The sequence below is a fragment of the Vigna radiata genome, chromosome 7, assembly GCF_000741045.1.
Source record: "Vigna radiata var. radiata cultivar VC1973A chromosome 7, Vradiata_ver6, whole genome shotgun sequence".
Classification (NCBI taxonomy): Eukaryota; Viridiplantae; Streptophyta; class Magnoliopsida; order Fabales; family Fabaceae; genus Vigna; species Vigna radiata.
This window is the reverse complement of record NC_028357.1, coordinates 33,613,237-33,619,552: the sequence shown is the minus strand read 5'-3', so window position 1 is coordinate 33,619,552 and position 6,316 is coordinate 33,613,237. Positions and strand designations below refer to the sequence as shown.

At 35.4% G+C, this 6,316-nt stretch overlaps 1 long non-coding RNA gene across 1 annotated transcript; it reads left to right on the top strand.

Annotated features, from left to right (window-relative positions):
- Nucleotides 1–378: 378 nt before the first annotated feature.
- LOC106768022 lies at nt 379–1,487 on the top strand. Its single transcript, XR_001376206.2, has 2 exons — nt 379–844; nt 1,123–1,487. It is a non-coding gene; the product is annotated as an uncharacterized LOC106768022 (long non-coding RNA).
- Nucleotides 1,488–6,316: the final 4,829 nt, after the last annotated feature.

Here is a 6,316-nt window from a genome sequence, read left to right as displayed (position 1 = left end):
CAGTTCTGAGGGGAACCACGACATAAAAGCCCTCTAACTTTTCCCACGTGGCACTGCTGCAATAAATGGGTAGTAGAGCTGCAGGGAATATATCGCGGTTGTTTGTGGAACCGCAACCTATATTCTTGGCAAAAATCTGACATTCCCTCCTACAGTCTGAACATAATAAAGGCAGGGAATAGACCGCGGTTCTCTCCAGAACCGAGGTATAATTGTGTGAAGAAAATTTCAGAATTGCCATTTCAGATTAAATTAAATTTTTTTTTTATAAGAATAGGCCGCGGTTGGACGAGAACCGAGACATAAAGTGTGAAAAAAATTTCAAAATTGCCATTACAGTTTAATTTTAAATTCAATTTTAATTCTTTTTTATGAGAATAGGTCGCGGTTATTATGGAAACCGAGGCCTATTCCCCTCTATTACCCCGATTTTCTGTTGAACCGCGGTAGTAACGTGTATTAGGTTAAAACATTTTAGAGTTTGAAACCCAAAACTCCCTGAAGCTCTCCACTCCGCCGCGTTGAAATCCCTCTTCCTCGCGAATATCAGGTATGAAGCGCCGTTGACAAAATCTCTGAAGCTCTCATTTACTTTGAAATTCCTCTTTTTCTGTTCACAGCCACAACTTCAACCTCTCTTCCGTTGCTTCTTGGAAACACAAATCCACGTCCAGTAAGAGTCCATTTTATGTTTCCTGTTCTTCTTCCTCTCACACATACGACGTCGTCATAGTGGGGGTTGGCGTCATTGGCTTAACCATTGCTCGCCACTTTCTCCTTTCTTCCGACCCTTTTGTCGCCATTGTCGATAAGGTTGTCCCATGTTCTGGTGCCACTGGCGCAGGTATAACCCTCACCATCTAAAGTAATAATCCTTCTTTGCAAGTAAACCATGATTATCTTTTGTTTTCTCTTTCGGAAAACCCACACACATGCACTTCTTCTCCACTATTTTTTCATGATATGTCATAGATTTACTTATTTATCTACCCTGTTTGGGTCAGAACGGAGGGATTTTTAATTAAAGTGATTTATACTTTGATGTTTTTATTCTAAAAGTAATTAATAGGTACAAAGTGTTTCTGCATTTGGTTCTTGATTCAGTAATGCTGATGTGAACAGGTGAGTGAAGAGGTGGAGCATGCTTTGCCAAAGTTAAGTCCCGCAAGAATTGGTGGAAGGTATAAGAAATTCACTACAAATTTTGGAAATTAATTTGAACATGTTGTAGTTTTCATCATATCCCTTGAATGTGGAAATAATAATTATCATTTCATTGTTCACTTTTTAGTTTCGAGGCATTCTTTTTAGCATATTTGGGTTTCTCAAGATAAATTGGGTGCTTTTTATGTAACAATTTTCTTGGCTTTTGGGTGAAAAAGATATGCTCTCTGGAACTTATCTTGTGACAGTTGACTGCATTCCATAATACTGGTGTTGGTATGTCATATGAAAGAACATGGTTGTGTATTTCAAAAGGGTTTTTTATTCTGGCTGGTGTTTTGAAAAATTAGGAAGATTGTTTTGTTTTTCTTTTGGTAGGATGAGTAATGAGTGGAAAATAAAAGAAAATATGTTAGAGGATTAAGAATTCTCTTAAACGAAACCAAATAAATATAAAACTATGAAAGTAAACTTATCTCTAGATATGATGTGGCAGGGAGTATGTAGCTAAAGATTCTAGTGTTAAACTCTAATAAAATACTCTTCACTTTATCTTCCTTAGTTTTTAGGACCCAATTCTAAGGTATGGGGTTTGTCTTATGCATTTGAAATATGAGATTCTATTGTATGGTTTATATCCAGCTACAATGACTAAGAGTCATTTCGTCGTTTTTAAGTTAGAGATAGTCCATTTCTTTGTAATGTCAAAGAGAAAAGAGGAAAAAACAATGTGCATCTTGTATATCTTACTAAGAGCCAAATTATTGAAAGGTTATACCATATTTTAATGAACATATTTTACTGTATTTAAAGTAGGAGGTCCACTCCATAAACTGGCGGTGGAGAAAGAGGAAGGAGTTAATCACATATTTTAGTTCTTGTTGAGATTCAAACACAAATCCAAACCTTCATCTTAATGGCTAGAAAATTTAAAAGACTGTTTGATTTCTCTGAAAAAAAAAAAAATAAGCAAAAAAAAATTATAAAAATAAAACAAAGATAACATTCTAGCTTGCTTTTCTTTTTATTTATAGAGAAATCTGCTGCAAATTTTGATACATGAACTTTCACTAAGGTAAAAGGAGGGAAATAAACTTTTTAGTAAAGTTTGGAAATCTATTTAATAATTACATTGCACCATTTTGGTACCATGAATGGTCACGTAGATTAGGATAAAATCCCAACCATATAATCATCCTACACATGCTCTCCCGTGGAAACTAAATCTTTTTAAGATGTTTGAGGTACAAATGTTTGTCTCACACCTCCAGATGATGAAAAAGCTTTCCAGATAATTAATTGTTTTTCAATGTTAGTTTAAAATATAAAAGGTTTGTTTATTTCAACGTGTGTAGTCATAAGAATGATATATGCATTGTGCTAGTTTTAATATGTGCAAAGTATTTTGCGGTTTTGATGTGACATTTAAAGTCATATTCTCTCTTGTTATTGGGCAATGTGCTATTTGATGGTTGTACAGGTTATTTCTCCTATTGAATCAGAAAAGTTTGGTGGTATATGTGGAAACTGAATTTTTTTTTTTTAAAAAAAAGGGTTTTGGCCGCAGTTCAAGAAAGAACCGCGGTCATATCCCCAGGTTTTTAAACGATTTTTTTAAAAAAAGGTTTAGGCCGCGGTTGAAGAAAGAACCGCGGTCATATACCCAAGTTTTTACCGCGGTTGGAACCGCGGCCTAAAGTCCCAGACTTTTTACCTCGCCTGTATATACCGCGGTCCTAGAACCGCGACGTATAGTAAAAAACAACTGCGGTTGTTTCCCTTCCCTGCAGTAGTGTGAGCTTCAGTGCGACTGAAAATGGGATTCAACTTCCACTTAATTAGAAATACATTTTATTAAAAACTTATTTCCTTAATCCGTATATAATATCCGCATCTAAAATTTATTTCTAACTACGTACGAATACTATAACTTATATACGGATCCCATCCTTGGGTAATTTTCCTGCCACCTCGCGCCAACTTTAAATATGGATTTTCCGTATATAAAAATCTGTATATAATATCCGTATATAATGTATTTTTTCGTAATTTATATATAAATATTCGTATATAATACTTGATTTATATATGGAGCTAAATCCGTATATAATATTCCATATATAATCTCATTATTTCTTGTAGTGAATAAAAATAAGCATCAAGCAAACTTTGCGGAAGAAGATAATGAGGAGAAATTGTTATTCTACGCCAATCAAGAATCTCCTGGTCGAGAAGGAAGTTGGTACTTGGATAGTGGATGCAACAATCAGATGGCGAAAGATTAAAGCATTTTCAAGGACATTGATAAATCTATCAAAGTCAAAGTTTGCCTAGGAAACGACACCACAGTGGAGTCTCGAGGCAAAGAAACTGTCATGGTGGAGACAAAGAAAGGTACGAAATTCGTCAAGGATGTTTTACTAGTTCCTAATCTTAAAGAGAATCTTTTAAGTATTGGCCAAATGATGGAGAATGGATATTCTCTTCATTTTGACAAATATAAATGCAAAATTTATGATAATAAAATGATAGAAATTGGCCAAGTAAAAATGGAGAAGAGAAATAGAAGATTTCCTATAAGCTTCAAACTTGGAACTAATATTCCCATGAAGGTATGCCTTAAAGCTTCTATATCAGAAAACATGATGAGAGATCTTCCATGCTTGAAGGAGAATAATGAATCATGCGCCTCATAAAACAACACTGATTACCATTCTCGACAGACAAAGCATGAAGAGCAAAAGACTTATTAGAGTTGATACATACCGATGTTTGCGGACTGATGAGAATGCCTTTCCATCACAACAACAAGTATTTCATAATCTTCATTGATGACTTCTCTAGAATGACATAGGTCTATTTCTTAAAGGAAAAGTCAGAAGTCTTCGGCGTATTCAAGAAATTCAAGGCCCTTGTTGAGAAGCAAAATGGAAAACAAATAAAAGTACTTAGAAGTGATCTTGGCAAGGACTAGACATCTCGCTCTGAAGATGAAGGCATAGAGCGATAAATTACAATTGCATATACTCCACAACAAAGTCGCGTGTCAGAGAGAAAGAATCGCACAGTTACGGAGATGGCAAAATTAATGCTAAAAGAGAAAAATATGCCTAACATTTTTTGGGCTGAAGCAGTCTACACTGCAGTTTACATTCTAAACAGATGTCCAACTAAGGCAGTCCAAGACAAGACTCCTATTGAAGCTTGGAGTGGAAGAAAGCCATCATCTAAACACCTATGAGTATTTGGGTCTATCTGCTACATACATGTTCCTCATCAAGGAGGCACAAGCTTGAAGACAAGACTATACGAGGAATTTTCTTGGGATATAGCACACAGTCAAAAGGATATCGAGTCTATAACCTACAAAAAAAAAAGCTCATCATCAGTCGAGATGTTGAGGTTGATGAAAATGCTTCTTGGAATAAGGAAGAAGAAAAATTCATTAAAAGCAACATTTTACTTCCAGTGCAACAATCTCAAGAGGAAACTAAAGAAGAGGCAGAAAATTCAGGTACGCTTTCTCCATCTCCACAACAACAAGATTCTTCACCTGAATCCAGTCCAAAACGAGTAAGATCTTTGATAGACATATATGAAACTTGCAATACGGCCATGATTGAGCCTAATTGTTACGAAGAAGCATCAAAGCAAGAAGTATGGTTCAAGGCTATGGAAGAAGAGACTAAAATGATCATTGGAGTGAAATGGATATATAAAACAAAGCTCAATATTGATGGAACTATACAAAAGCACAAAGCAAGATTGGTTTCCAAAGGCTACTCACAACAACCAGGAATCGACTACATTAATGAGACATTTGCTCCAATTGCCCATTTAGATAGAATTAGAGTTTTAATTGCTCTTGCACCAATGGAAAATCTATCAACTAGATGTCAAATCAGCCTTTTTAAATAGAGTGCTCAAAGAAGAGATTTATGTTGAACAACCATAAGGCTTCATCAACAAAGGCGATGAAGGCAAAGTACTAAGACTAAAAAAGGCATTATATGGCCTAAAGCAAGCTCCTCGAGCATGGTATAACAGGATTGATAAATACTTCATCGATCAAGGATTCAGGAGGAGTAAGAGTAAGCCAACACTATATATTAAGGCACAAGGTCAATACCATTTCATTATCTCTTTATATGTCGATGATCTTATCTATATAGGAAACAATATGGAGATGAAAAAAGAATTTAAAGAAGACATGATAAAGACATTTGAAATGACCGACCTTGGCTTGATGAACTATTTCCTTGGTATAGAGGTGAAACAACAAAAAAAAAAGGTATATTTATCTCTCAAAAGAAATATATTGAAGCTCTACTAAAAAAAAAGGTATATTTATCACTCTATAGGAGTTTAATTGGAAGTCTCCTGTATCTCACAACCACATGACCAGACATTATGTATGCTACAAGTCTTCTATAAAGATTCATGCAAAAGCCAAGTCAGATTCATTACGAAGTAGGAAAAAGAATTTTAAGATATCTACAAGGCACAAAGGAGTTTGGTATATGGTACAAATCCATGACTAACTCAAAGATGATTGGCTACACAGATATTGATTAGGCATGATCAATGGACGACACGAAAAGTATGTCAGGATATGCTTTCTCACTAGGATCGGGTATTTTATCTTGGACATCAAAGAAGCAAGCAACTGTGACACAATCAACATCAAAAGCAGAGTATATAACAGCTGCTGAAACAACGAGTCAAGCAATATGGCTACGAAGAATACTTGAAGAAATGGGTGAACCACAAGATGGACTAACTATTATTTATTGCGACAACAAATCGACAATAACAATAGCAAAAAATCATGTCCATAATTAAAGAGCAAAACATATAGCCATTAAATATCACTTCATTCGAGATGAAGAGACAACTAAACAAATTCGACTCGAGTACTGCCCAACAGAAGACCAAATTACAGATATATTTATGAAGGCATTACCACGACCAAGATTTGAACTACTACATACTATGTTGGGAGTTACCGAATTTGCATTAAGGAGGAATATTAAACACTAGTGCAGCGAGGGGCTTTTACCGCGATTATTTTTCACTATACGTCACGGTTTACGAACCGCGACATATTCATCAGCTGTAGTAAGTTAGAGACTTTAGGCCGCGGTTACAACCG